We start from the raw sequence: 13,511 nt of genomic DNA, 5'->3' as shown, positions 1-13,511 counted from the left end.
GATGGGGCCACTGTCTCTTCTAATTACTCAACAGGTCTTTACAGGGGACCTACTATAGCCCAGCCCAGTGGTCCCTTCCCAGGACCCTCCAAATCAAATGGGGAGACAAGACATAAGCAAAGAACACCACAAGAAAGTTAGGCACTAGGCAGTCCTACACAGAACAAAACTGCAGAGAAGCCCATGGAGTCAAATGTCTCTGAGACAGGAAAAATGGGGAAGGCTTCCTAGAGAAGGTGGCATTTTCACCAGGGTTGATGAAGTTAATCTGCATTAAGTAAAATTTGGATAGGTCTAGGAACACAGTGCCGTATACACGTATTCTTGTGCTTATTTCTTAGTAATCTAGAAATGGGTTCTGGGGCCCATGGGTGAGATACTGGCCAGTTCTCTCAGGCAGATAATTCAGACTTCTTGCTTATAGCTAGATTCCTGTGAACACTTTGATGCATTTGTATTAGAAAGAAAACATCCAAGTCACAAATAGCATCTATGCAGGGAGAACTCTTACACCTTTTCCTTCCTCTGCAGAGACCAGTGACCTGTTGAAGTGGTACCTCTGGCTCAGTCAGCCTCAGTCTTCCGCTGGGACTCAGACCTGCTCTGGAAATAAAAAATGTTCCTGATATGTCATCAACTCTATCCTCTTTGTGCTCAATTTGCATTTGACAACTGAAAAGTTAAGCAGATGCATCATCGGGCCTCTTTGTTCATTTTTTGCACTTCGCTGTAAAAAACAAGAAATGATTATTAAAAAATACATGTAACTGCCGGAAAACTCCTTTCTCCCCTCTAGTTCAGAATCTTGCAATTGGGAATGTTTGTCATATTTTAAATCAGCAGATGATAGTTGGCTGCATCTGCCCGTGTGATACATTTTTTTTCGTCTGGGTTCACACATAAACTTTCTTTCTTTCCTTCCCTCTAAATTTCTGTCTTTCTTTTTACCTCTCTGTCTTTTGGTAGACTGTCTTTCTTTTTTTCTTCCCATCTTTATGGTTTTTCCACACAATCCTTTAGCCATGTTATTGTTCAAATTTAACTTCCAATTCTCAAGTTACTGTGTGTGTGGTTTTTCTTGTCTACAAAGAAATTATTCCCATGGGAAAAGATAAGTGTGAAACAAGGGCAGCCAGGGTCCTATCTTTGGGGTGTCCAGACTTATACAAAGAACTTCTGAATGAATTGTTTTTTTCTCTCAAAAAAGGAAGACATGTGTAGCCTCTGCCCCAGAGGGGGAGAATTCTTGGCTGAGGAGGATAGACGGAGAGTGTTTCCAAACTCTCCACCTTCAAATCCGAAGTCTTTGAAAGCTATCCTAAGATAAAGCAACATTCTCTTGTGAATTTTGTAATAAGAATTCTTGACTTGTTGGGTATGAGGCACATCTGAGCATGAATTGCCTTGGGTTTCCACAGGCCATCCTAGAATCCCTGGGAAGGGCTCCCTTTATTCCTGGACCGCCTTTGATGACACACAACCTTTGACCCTGATCAATGCATCCTCCTCCCAGGCAGTGCAGACAGGAGCAACTCTCTCAGCACCCAGAGGAAGCGCGGGCATTCGGCCCTGACCTCTCACCCTGCCCCTAACCTCACTGATAATTGAGTTTTCCATTCGTACTCACCAGCAGGCTCTCTACACAAAGAAACAAGCCCCCACCCGCTTACTCTGTCTTTACCGAGATGAAACCACCAGCGGGGTCTGTTCAGCCAACACTAGCATCCGGTACCGGAACACACAGGAGGGTCGGATCTGGGTCCCAGCTCCCCCATTCCATCCTGGGCCTCCCAACACTTCCCATGCCCCTAGGACAGAGTACCTGACTCAGACAGCATTTGTTCCTCCTAGTGTGTCACTTGAGAGAACTGTGTCTCTTTGAAAGATGTTCATGTTGCAGAGCAATTTAAAACACATACCTCCTTCCAAGTGTCCTTCCATAAAAGCCTGCTTTCCGGAAGCTCCTGGAATCCTAAAAACTGAATCAAAGACAATTTAAAATGAACTTTCTCCACCTCCCTTTGAATCTTTGTAAAATCTCTTACTGTAGAATAAAGTAAGCTATCAACAAGCCCTTTCAAAACATTTCCAGCCTAAGTTTGCCCTATGTGTGGAACGGATGGATGGCTAGAATCACCCCCTTGACCTCCTGCTGAAGAGGACAAGGTACTGATTTGGGACGCAAGTCCCCAGCCAGTGAGTTGGTGCTCACGGAACTGCTGTCCATGAGGAGGGGAAGATGGAGCCCTGAAATGCCCACCCTGCCCTCGGTAAATGCTTGCGGGTTTCTAACTTAGGAATGGTAATGACCTAATTGGCATCATGTACTTCCCCCTGCAAGTAACACTATCTCCTTCGGCTCTCACACCCCCACTGAGGTAGTTAGATCTTGTGCCAAAAAAACCAAAGGGCAGAGGATGGGTCCAAGGTCACCAGAAGAAGTGGAGCCAAGACTTAGAGCCAAGTTTTTGGACTCCGCAGCCACGAAACGTGGTGAGTGCCCCGCTGCTTCCCGAGGAGCACCCCTGGAAGGCAGAAGAACGAGAGGAAGCTTCGAGGGTAGGACAAAGACACAAGAACATGTGAAAGCAGAGACAGAACTGTTCTTGCCAGAGAGAGGTGGAGACTTCAGAAGACAGAACTGTTGCCATGGCAGTGGCATTCCGGGGGGTGGAGGAGCTTCCTGGAGAGGAAGGGCCTCAGCTGAGCCTTAAGGATGGAGCAGCATTGAGAGTGGTAGAGGGGAGATGGCGAGGGGCTCTAGCAGGGGGACCTGCCTGGGAAGAGGCTTGAAGCCAGAAGCCCTGATGGGGACAGTGACGAGGCTCCTGGGCTGACAGCCTGTTGGAGACAGAGGGAGGGCCACACGTGTAAGGCCTTGAAAGTTGGGCCAGGAGTTGGGGCTTTCTGTGTAAGCAGTCTCTTAGAATACCTGCTGTAGGGGCATAGTGTGCAGTCTTTAACAACCAGGACGTTTTCCCATTTGGAAATTGAAAAGTGGGAAAACTCAGCCAGAATGGCGCCAGTATCTGGGCCAGCCAAAGCAAGACCCATTAGCCTAAAAGCCTCCTCTTCATTCCCCACTGCTTGCCCTCTTGCCCAGACAGTGTGAAGCTCCCTAGGCCCGTGCTCAATCTCCAGCCTTCTGGGCTGCTTTACGGCAGATTCAGAGGCAAAAGGTCTGGGAGTGACTCAAGAATCTCTGTTTTTACTGAGTTCCCACAGGTGGTTGTTAACCAGGAACCAGTTTTGAAAGAAAAAACACCACCGTGAAGATCACCTGGAGCACTAGGAACTAACAGGGCCTCTCCTCTGCAAAGCCTGAGTCAGCAGGTCCATGGGGAGAACCAGGAATCCGGGTCTTTAACAAAAGCAGGGCCAGGTTTAGGTTGAGATGAGCAAGGTGAGCCATCCAAGTGCAGGATCAACTCCCGTCCTCATTTCAAAGTTTCTTTGCTCCATTGTTCATCATGGACATTTTTGCACTGATTTTTATAGCATTTATCTTGATAACTGAGTTGGTTTTTTTTTTTTTTTGGCTTCTCCTTAAAATTTACACCTAAAATGAGTGTCTCGCTCACCTCACCCTTGTCTTAGTCCACAACAAAAGCCCCAGGTGATCCCCAGGATGATGACTGAGTCCAGGACACTCAGCACAGCCTTCCAGCTCTTTCCTTTGCCTGCATTTCCAGCCACATTCACCTCCTCCCTGAGCACAGGCTCCGCACACCCACTCCAGCCCAGTGACCAGCTCTCCAAACAGCCTCTGCACATACTCTTCCCTCTTCTGGGAATGTCCTTGCTGCCTCTGGGGTCCCCACTCCACCTGGGCAGCCCCTCCTCCAATGCCACCAATGGCCCCCTGTATCATACAGGGCTGGGAGCTCTGCCACAGTCTCCTGCTGAAACTACCAGCCTCCCCCAACAACCCCAGGAAAGAACAGTGTCTTCACTTCTACGCTCATTTTGCCCGCACCCCCAAGTCAGGACTGTCTCACCATCTCATTATTGTTCAGTGTGCCTGTGAGCCTCTTGAGGAAAAAGGAAATGTCTTATTCCAGACCCTCTTACTCCTAGAACATACCCTGGCACTGAAGAGAGGATGGATGGATGGATGGCGGGGTGGGTGGGGGTGGGTAGGTGGATGGATGGATGGATTGATGAATGAATAAAAGTTGAGGCACAATGGGATGATCACAGGTCTTGGCCTCACAACCCAAACCTGGGCTTGTATCCGCCTTCACTACCCACCTCTGAATGCTCCAAACAAGTGACTTAACAACACCGGCCTCCATCTCCTCATCTATAAAATGGAACTAAGGTGGCTGCTTTGCAAGGTTGTTGTGAAAATTAAAAGCAGTTTACTGAGTGCCTGGGACCCAGTAATAGGTGATGCATAAATTGGAAAAATAACAGGGATCAGATGGCAGACTGCCTTTCCCCTCGGAACCATTGTATGGTGCTGTGTGCTCTGAGGGCCATGCAGGAAAGCACTACGTGGCTTGCTGCTGTGATTCTTCTAGGGTGGCTAAGCTTAGTCTGACGAGCGGTTCATAACGACCAAGGCTTAAGTGAGGCTTGGTCCCCAAATCCTTTGGAGGGATTTCACATTCTAAAGTCAGATGGAGGAAAGAAATGATGTGGGTCTTCATGGAGTTTAAAGCCCACTGATTCAACTCAGATTTGAGGAACATCAGCTGGCACTTCCCACGTCTGTGTAGGGTAGCAGGCTAGGAGTCACTCCTAGATGCTGTCGCAGAGAGTCTCCTGAAGCCCCTTTCAAGTCTTAAATATCATGAGAAAGATTTTACCTTGGAATAGACTTATCCTGACCTTTCGTGCATTAATCAGGATTCTCCAGAGAAACACAACCTACACATATCCAGAAAGAAACAGAAAAAGATTTACTTTAAGGAATTGCTCATGACTCTGGATACTGGCAAATCTGAATTTTGCCGGAGAGGCGGACAGGCTGGAGACCCTGGGAAGTGTTGATGCTGCAGTCTTGAGTCCAAAGACAGCTAGAATTGAATCCGCCTTTGGATTCATCTTCATGAGGATTTCTTCATCTTCGAGGGACCTCAGTCTTTTCTCTTAAGACCTGGAGGATAATATGTTTATTCAGAATCTACTGACTTCAATGTTACTCTCATCTTAAAAAAAAACCTTTACAGTGACATTTAGGTGTCATTTGATCAAACAAATGGGCACCATAGCCTAGCCACATTGACGTACAAAATTAGCTATCATGCTCCCCAAGTTTGCAATATGAGAAAGAATCAGCCCACCCAACAGTCAGTTACTACATAAGAAGCAATAATGGGAAAGTACTTTGCAGGGAAAAGACACCCCACAAAACAGCGCCGCCAGGGTGGGGGTTGGTATCAGTCTGCTGTTTGGGGGCAACCAAGACAAACCAAGTGCTCTACTACACTGTTTGACAGACAAAAAGGAAGCTGGCAGAGCCCTTTCCAGGAAAACTCATTCATTCACCCAATACTATTGGCTCTACTGAGCACCAGGCTTACCAGATCCCATCCAGTGGACAAATGTTACAACAAGGGGGCATGCCAAGGGGGAGAGCCAGGGGTGTGCAGCCTCCACACAGGAAACTCAGGAGGATGCTTGTAATGAGCAGGAGTTGGGGGGAACTAGCAGCAAACTCAGTGGCCATCACCAGAGGAATGAGTAAGGAAAACTTAGTGATGCACGATGTGAAATTTTTTGCAGCATTTGGAAACAATTAACTAAATGTACACACAGCTTAGATTTTAAAAACACAATGCTGAATGGGGAAAGAGTAAGAAACAGAACAGTTGATAGCACAATATCGTTTATATAAATTGAGAATACATCACACAAGGCAGCATGCTTTAGAGAGATGCACGTAATTTCAAGGATACAAAGCAGATGCGTTGGAGCAGTTGCCTATGAGAAGAGGGGGATGGGATGGGAATTTAAGTAGATAAATGAGAAGAGGAGCCTGGCATGAATCAATGAGGTAATGTTTCATGAACTACAGAGTAACACAACCCTCTGCACTGTGGTCCAGAAAGTGGAAGAAAAATCATTGCTGAGAGCTGCCACCAGATTATCAAGATTTGTTCAAGGTCTATCTTTTCTTCTAGATCAGAAGTTATAGCCCAGGAGCCAAATCCAACCCACCACCAGGTTCTGTAAATAAAGTTTTATTGGCACACAGCCACACTCATTCATTTACATATTGCCTGTGGCTGTTTTTACAGGACAATGGGAGAGTTGAGGAGTTGCATCAGAGACTATGTGGCCTGCGAAGCTTAAGAGAATTATGAACTGGTCCTTTACGAAAAAGGTTTGCCAACCCCTACTCCACACTAAAAGCTCCATGATGGCAAGGACCATAGGTAAAGAGAAAAGAGAAAGCTCCGTGAATAGTGATGTATCAACACTGGCCGAATACAAAACAAGCACACAGGCTTCCCACAGCTCCAGGGTATGACTCAGACTGCAAGTGGTGGCCACTCAGTTCTTCAACTGCACCAAGGGCCCTCTGACCCTAGGCCTTTGTGTGTGCTGACCTTCTCTGTGGAACGTTCTCTCTCTACTTCATCCTCTGACCAACTCTACCATATGTCTTCCAGGAGTCTTCTCTGGTGCCCTGCCCCTAGCCTGGGAAGCCATTTAAAGCCTTTCATAGCACTCAGCACTTTCTGATAAAACACAGCACCCTGGTATTGTGTGCTCAATAGGGTGAACACATAGGTTGCCTTCCTTTCTAGACCAAAACCTACACAAAGGCATGGACAAAGTCCTGCTTGATTCTGAGTTCCCAGCTTCTCTAGCACAGCACATATTAGGTGCTCAATAAAATTTTTTAAGAAATAAATCAATGAATTCAAGAATGAGTAAATGAAAAGGTGTGATGGAGGGATGGTAAGCAGGACAGTGTGGCAGGAGCAGAGGACATGCAGAGAAAGGGGAAAGAGTAAGAATAGGAAAGACTGGGGAAAATGATAAAAGGCCTGAAATGCCAATAAGTAGATGCTTTCTTCCAAAGGGCATGTGCTGAGGCCTGACTTCCCAACATAGACTGTCTACTGCATGAATAATTGACTTGGAGCTGGAAGGAGTCAGAATCCGGGTCATCCCCCCACCCCACCATGGAGATGGTGCAGCCCCGTTTTCATCCTGGTTCCTCAGCTGACCTGCTTCCAGCCTCTACTCATCCTCTGGTAAATGCAGGCATGACCTATTCCACACACGGTGAGGGCTCAGAATGGAGCCCCATACTGGGGCCTGCCCTGGCTTTGCCAAGACAGAGCATGTTCAGCTTCTCCCTGGTCCTGGAAGACAGGAGTGCCAGGTGGAGTCTTTAGGCTCTATTCTCTGCAGTCCTCTGAGCCCATGGCCTTCTGGCTTGTAAGCATATAATAAACCAAGCACCTTTCCCCTTTGCTGTGGGCTATAAGAGTACAAGGCATCGCAGAGTCCTGAAGACCCCCAGAGAGCACTGACTCCACATTGCAGCTCCTCTCACTGCCTCCAGTCCCCTTGGTCCCTGTAACCACCTGGGAAGGCTTTCCATGGGACTTTCTCACATACTCACCTATTCTGTGTGTACTAGAAGCTCACTCCCAAGGCAAGGCAGAAGGTGGTGCGTGGCCCAGATGTGCTAAGCTTCCAACGCACGGGAGCCCTGTGTCATCTTAAATCTGAGATGGTAGGTCTGGGCCTTGAAGTACCAGGGCAGCGTGCCCCTTACTATCTAAGACCTGGAATTGCTGGGAGGCGACATAATAGGGTGGCATGTTGGCTTTCCAGGGCTGCCATCACAAAGACCCACAGACAGAATGACTGAAATAGCAAAAATTTACTTCCTTGCAGTTCTACCAGCAAGAAGTCCAAGATCCAGGTATCTGCAGAATCAGTTTCTTTCGAGGCCTCTCTTCTTGGCCCATAGATGGCCGTCTTCTCCCGCCTTCACCTGCTCTTTCCTCTGTGCGTGTCTGCGTCCTAATCTCTTCTTCTTATAAGGATATTAGTCTATTGGATTAGGGTCCACTCTAATAACCTCACTTTAACTTAATTACCTCTTTTAAAACCCTATCGCCAAATACAGTTACATTCTGAGGCACCAGGGGGGTTAGGACTGCAACACATGAGCTGGGGACAGGAGACACAAATCAACCCTGGGAAGGGCTTGGCATGGAGGCCAGATGGAAAGGAGTTCAAATCCTAGCCCCTCACCCCATTGAGCCTCAGTTTCCTCATCAACAAAATGAGGGGATTATTTCTCCCTCGAGGGCACCTCTGAGGATGGAGTGAGATAAGACACATGCCTGCACCAGCACAGTCCTGGATGCCCGGTAAATGGCATTTATTATTAACAGTGTTCCTGGGCCGGGCGTGGTGGCTCAAACCTGTAATCCCAGTACTTAGGGAGGCCCAGGCGGGCGGATCACGAGGTCAGGAGATCGAGACCATCCTGGCTAACACGGTGAAACCCCGTCTCTACTAAAAATACAAAAAATTAGCCAGGCATGGTGGTGGGAGCCTGTAGTTCCAACTACTTGGGAGGCTGAGGCAGGAGAATCGCTTGAACCCAGGAGACGGAGATTACAGTGAGCGGAGATCGCGCCACTGCACTCCAGCCTAGGTGACAGAGCAAGACTCTGTCTCAAAAAAAAAAAAAAAAAAAAAAAAAAAACAGTGTTCCTGGACTCTGGCCTTCACATATGCCAGGTCCTGGTCATTCTCCATTAACTCCATCTGTACGAACCACAGCTACATGTCAACGGGTCATATCATGTGTCATATTTGTTCTTTCCCAACTCACCAAAACATTTCACTTTAGCCTCTCAGCTTACATTGTTTTGGACATTTTTCTTGCTAAAATCATCTACATTTATTGTTCATGAATATAGTCCGATGACCCCATCCATGGAGGGACTGTCTGGTGGGATGGTTAAGAGTTTATCAAATTCTCTAGTCCACAGCAAGTGTAAAAGGAATAGGGGGAAAAAATGAACAAGCGAGAAGAAAGAGTTTATCAAAGTCTTGGTTTGATCCTGGCTCTGCTACTTACATGCTGCGCGAACCTAGGCAAATCACTGAAACACTCAGTGTCCTCCTCTGTAACATGAGAATCATGAAAGTAGCTCTCTCATGGGGCTGCAGTGACATTTACCTGAGCTTAGATATGAGAAGCTCTTCCAACAGGGCAAAGCATAAAGTAAGCACTATATGTCTGTTAGCCATGATTACGATGTTTCACCATTCTGGAATGTCCTCCTGCTCTGTCTGTATTGACAGAGCCTGCAGACCCCCTCCCGTGAGCAGCATCCCTACTACAGGGGTGCCTGATGAACTCTGGCCCCCTCAGTTCTCATTTGGCCTAAATGCCCAACTGTGTCACACACTTGGCACCAAGCACACCCGGCTTCATTTCAGGAGTGAGAGTCACACCGTGTGTCTCTGAAGGGTGAGAGCATGCGTCCACCCCCTGGTGTTCCACAGCCCGAACACAATGCTGAGTACAGAGTAGGTTCTTGGGCTGCAAACAATGGTTGACTGATTGATTGACTGATTGATTGATAAAACTACATGACGCCAACTCAGCAACAACCCCCCTACCTGGAGGACTGCACCATATTCTGAAATCTGCGAAGATGTTGAGGGAAAAGTGCCATTATTATCAAACGCACATTTTTTTTTTTTTTTTTTTTGAGATGGGGTTTCCCTCTTGTCATCCAGGCTGGAGTGCAGTGGTGCGATCTCGGCTCACTGCAACCTCTGCCTCCCGGGTTCAAGCAATTACCCTGCCTCAGCCTCCCGAGTAGCTGGGACAACAGGCGCCCGCTACTACACCTGGCTAATTTTTGTATTTTTAGTAGAGATGGGGTTTCACTATGTTGGCCACACTGGTCTCAAACTCCTGACCTCAGGTGATCCGCCTGCCTCTGCCTCCCAAAGTGCTGGGATTACAGTCATAAGCCACTGCATCTGGCCCTGAAATTGAATTTTTAACCTAAATAAAGTGTTTTAAAAAGTAAATTAGGCCTGGCAAGGTGGTTTACGCCTGTAATCCCAGTACATTGGGAGGCCAAGGCGGGTGGATGACGAGGTCAGGAGATTGAGACCATCCTGGCTAACATGGTGAAACCCTGTCTCTACCAAAAACACAAAAAATTTAGCCAGGCATGGTGGTGGGCACCTGTAGTCTCAGCTACTCGGGAGGCTGAAGCAGGAGAATGGCGTGAACCTGGGAGGCGGAGCTTGCAGTGAACCAAGATCGCGCCACTGCACTCCAGCCTGGGCAACACAGGGAGACTCTGTCTCAAAAAAATAAAATAAATAAATAAATAAATAAATAAATAAATAAATAAATAATAAATAAATTAGAGCTTGGGATTTTGTGTGTGTGTTGTTTTGTCTTTGTTTTGTTTTGCCTTAAGTTCCTGAGTGACTTTACTCTGATGATGGGCAAATCCTACTAACCACTCATTTATAAAGTTTCTGCAAATAGACCACAGCATATCCCATTCCTGTGTCCCACAAGGAATGTCGTTGGTAGAATGGGGCAGGACTGCCCTTCAAAGTCAGTATTATGTTTTATATGAAAAAATATTCAACATCATCAATCATCAGAGAAATGAAAATCAGAACCATCTCACACCAGTCAAAATGGCTATTATTAAAAAATCAAAAAATAGCAGATGCTGGAGAGGCTGTGGAGAAAAGGGAACGCATTCTTGGTGGGAATGTAAATCAGCGCAGCCACTGTGGAAAGCAGTCTGGAGATTTCTCAAATAACTTAAAACAGAGCTACCATTCAACCCGCAATCCCGTTACTGGGTATATACACAAAGGAATATAGATCATCCTACCAAAAAGACCTATGCGTTCGTATGTTCATCACAGCACAATTCCCAGTAGCAAAGACACGGAATCAACCTAGGTACCCACCAACAATGGATTGGATGCAGAAAATGTGGTCTATATACACCATGGAATACTACACAGCCACACACAAAAAAAGATAAAATCATGTCCTTTGTAGCAACATGGATGCAACTGAAGGTCATAATCCTGAGAGAACTAACACAGGAACAAAAAACCAAATTCCACATATTCTCACTTATAAGTGGGAGCTAAATATTGGGTATTCATGGACATAAAGATGGCAACAATCAACACTGAGCACTACTAGAGAAGGGAGGGGGCAAAGGCTGAAAAACTACCTACTGGGCACCGTGCTCACTACCTGGGTGCTGGGACTGTTTGTACCTCCAACCTCAGCATCACACAATATACCCATGTAACAAACCTGCATATGTAACTCCTGGATCTAAAATAAAAGTTAATTTTTTAAGAAGTCAATATTATGTTTTAAAGACTGGTAACATAAGAAAACTGGAATCAAGGTAAGGGTCCCAAATTTTGGAGCACAGCGCACTTCCCTGCCTGCGTGGTTTTATGTAAGTAACTGTATTTGTTTAATCCTCACAATAGCCCCCATGGCGGATGAGGAGTCTAGGGTATGAGGACTCAGTCACTGGCCCCAGATTGGACAACAATCGGCAGCAGAGCCAGTCTCACTCCTGGCAACCCAGTGACAGGGTAAAGCCCCGACCATCCCTTGCCCCTGCCTTTCACCTGAAGTTAGTGTTGCACTTCTCATGGTGACGGGCAGGTTCTCACAGACTCCTCACAGCACGCCACGCGAGTGGCAGACAAGGAGAGGACTCTTCTGCCCACCTGCCCATCTGCCCATCTTGCAGGCAGGAAGTCCGAGCCATGGGAAGTCCGAGTCACGGGCTGTTCTGAGCAGCATCCTGGGCTTCTCTCCTGTCTCTACCTCCACACCCCAAAGGTAGGCGCTCTTAGCAAAAGGCAAGTCAATCCATTTGTCAATCCTAAATCCATTGATTTAGGAAATGCCTACTGTGCTCCAGGGCAGGCCAGCTCCTCAGCTGGACACCCAGAGGACCACAGAAGGGACAAGACCAGGCCAGCCCTGCGGAAGGTACCAGGCCTGTGTGTGGTGGGGGCAGAGACACCCATGCCTATCCTCAGAGGGGCAAGTGCAGGGTGAATCCCAGGAGGCCGAGACCATCACCCTCTGGGGTTATCAGAGAGACTTCCTGAAGGGTAATGCCCCTGCCGACTTCCTGAACCAAGTCTGACGGTCCCACGTGCGTCCCTCACCCAGTGGCCAACAGAAGAATGGTTTGGGCTTCCTCAGCTATCAAAGGAGGCCGTTCACCAGGCTCCCTGGCTTGGGCTTGACCTTGGCTCCAGTTCATTCCCAGTTCATTCCCAGTTCATCCCAGAGTGTACACAGAGTGTCCACCCAGCAGCTCCATCCCTTCTCTAGCCCTGTGATCTGCCTTGGACCTTTCTGAACTAGGCTCACTCAATTTGACCTTCAGGATGATGTAGGGCCCCCTGGAATTCAGCATCCTCCCTCCCAGCCTCTTCGGGTGCCCATCCTACCCAGCTTTCCTCACTGGCCCCAGCAATAGACAGATTTGAAAAGTCAGAACTGAAAAGAAGGACATTCAGGGCATGCCCCAAGAGAGTCCTGGCCTTCCTTCTCCTCCGGGAAGTGGACGACCTACTCACCCATCTTCAAAATCCTCATCGTCTCATCCTTGAGGCTATTTTCCAAAATGAACCTTGGAAATCACGTTTGTCATGAGTTGATGGTTTCTAGGGTGATTTCTCCCTTGAGAAAATCTTGACTTCCTTACACAGGAGCTGGCTGTGTCTGGTGCAAAGGGAAGAGAGAGATGCATTGCTAAAGAGTAGAATGGATATCTTTGACACAGAAAATGAACTCCTGGCCTGTGCAGGAAAATGAGAAAAGACAGGGAAATGGAAACCTTCCTCCCAAATATCCCAGGACCCCCAAGAATCTGGAGCAGCCAGGCAGCCATGCGGCCTGTGTCTCCACTGAGCTCCAGGAGAGACCCTCAGGGCTGTTCTAAGGGCGAGAATTCCAGCCAAGCTGCCAATAATAGCATTAGTGTCAGCCCTCCCAGCTTTCTCCTAAAGGAATCACCCATAGTCTCTACTACCCCTCACTGAACCCTTTTCTTCCTTATCATGCCACCCTAGGGGCTTAAAACCTCTGCCATAAGAGTCAGAACCCCCTTCTGGGTGTCCCGGAGCCCCTCCCCATTGCCTATTCCAGCCTGCTGTCCTTTGGCTCAAACCTTTGTGCCCGCTGACCTCTGCTGTGCTCGCCATCTTCCAGCACCTGCCCTACATTTGCTCTGTCTCTGTTGCTTTTCTGTACCCATTTAACTGATTGACAGGCTTCTGCCCTTCCTCCAGGACAGGATGACTTAGCTTTGCGAAGCCTCTGCGGGGAAGGAGCCCACGTGAGCCAGATGCACACCTACTGCCTGGGCAATGCATCCTGCCTCTGATGGGCCAGGCCTTCACTCTGCCAGGACCCTGATCTTAGCTGTGACCAGCCACCCCACAACCCACACTGTTACAGATGCACAGTGGCCAGCGTGGACTGC

The 13,511-nt window shown here is 47.8% G+C and overlaps 1 long non-coding RNA gene across 1 annotated transcript in view; it reads right to left on the bottom strand.

The window, feature by feature from the left end:
* Nucleotides 1–244: 244 nt before the first annotated feature.
* The window catches only part of LOC119627189 (uncharacterized), a 35,056-nt gene continuing 21,789 nt past the window's right edge, over nucleotides 245–13,511 (bottom strand). Inside the window, exons 2-4 of the long non-coding RNA XR_005243247.2 lie at nucleotides 12,604–12,742; nucleotides 4,909–5,101; nucleotides 245–727 (exon numbers count right to left, since the gene is read on the bottom strand). This is a non-coding gene — a long non-coding RNA (uncharacterized lncRNA). The remainder of the gene's footprint in view (nucleotides 728–4,908; nucleotides 5,102–12,603; nucleotides 12,743–13,511) is intronic.

This window comes from Chlorocebus sabaeus, chromosome 14 (genome assembly GCF_047675955.1).
Source record: "Chlorocebus sabaeus isolate Y175 chromosome 14, mChlSab1.0.hap1, whole genome shotgun sequence".
Taxonomy (NCBI): domain Eukaryota; kingdom Metazoa; phylum Chordata; class Mammalia; order Primates; family Cercopithecidae; genus Chlorocebus; species Chlorocebus sabaeus.
The sequence above is the reverse complement of the archived record's forward strand: the minus strand, read 5'-3'. Positions and strand labels throughout refer to the sequence as shown.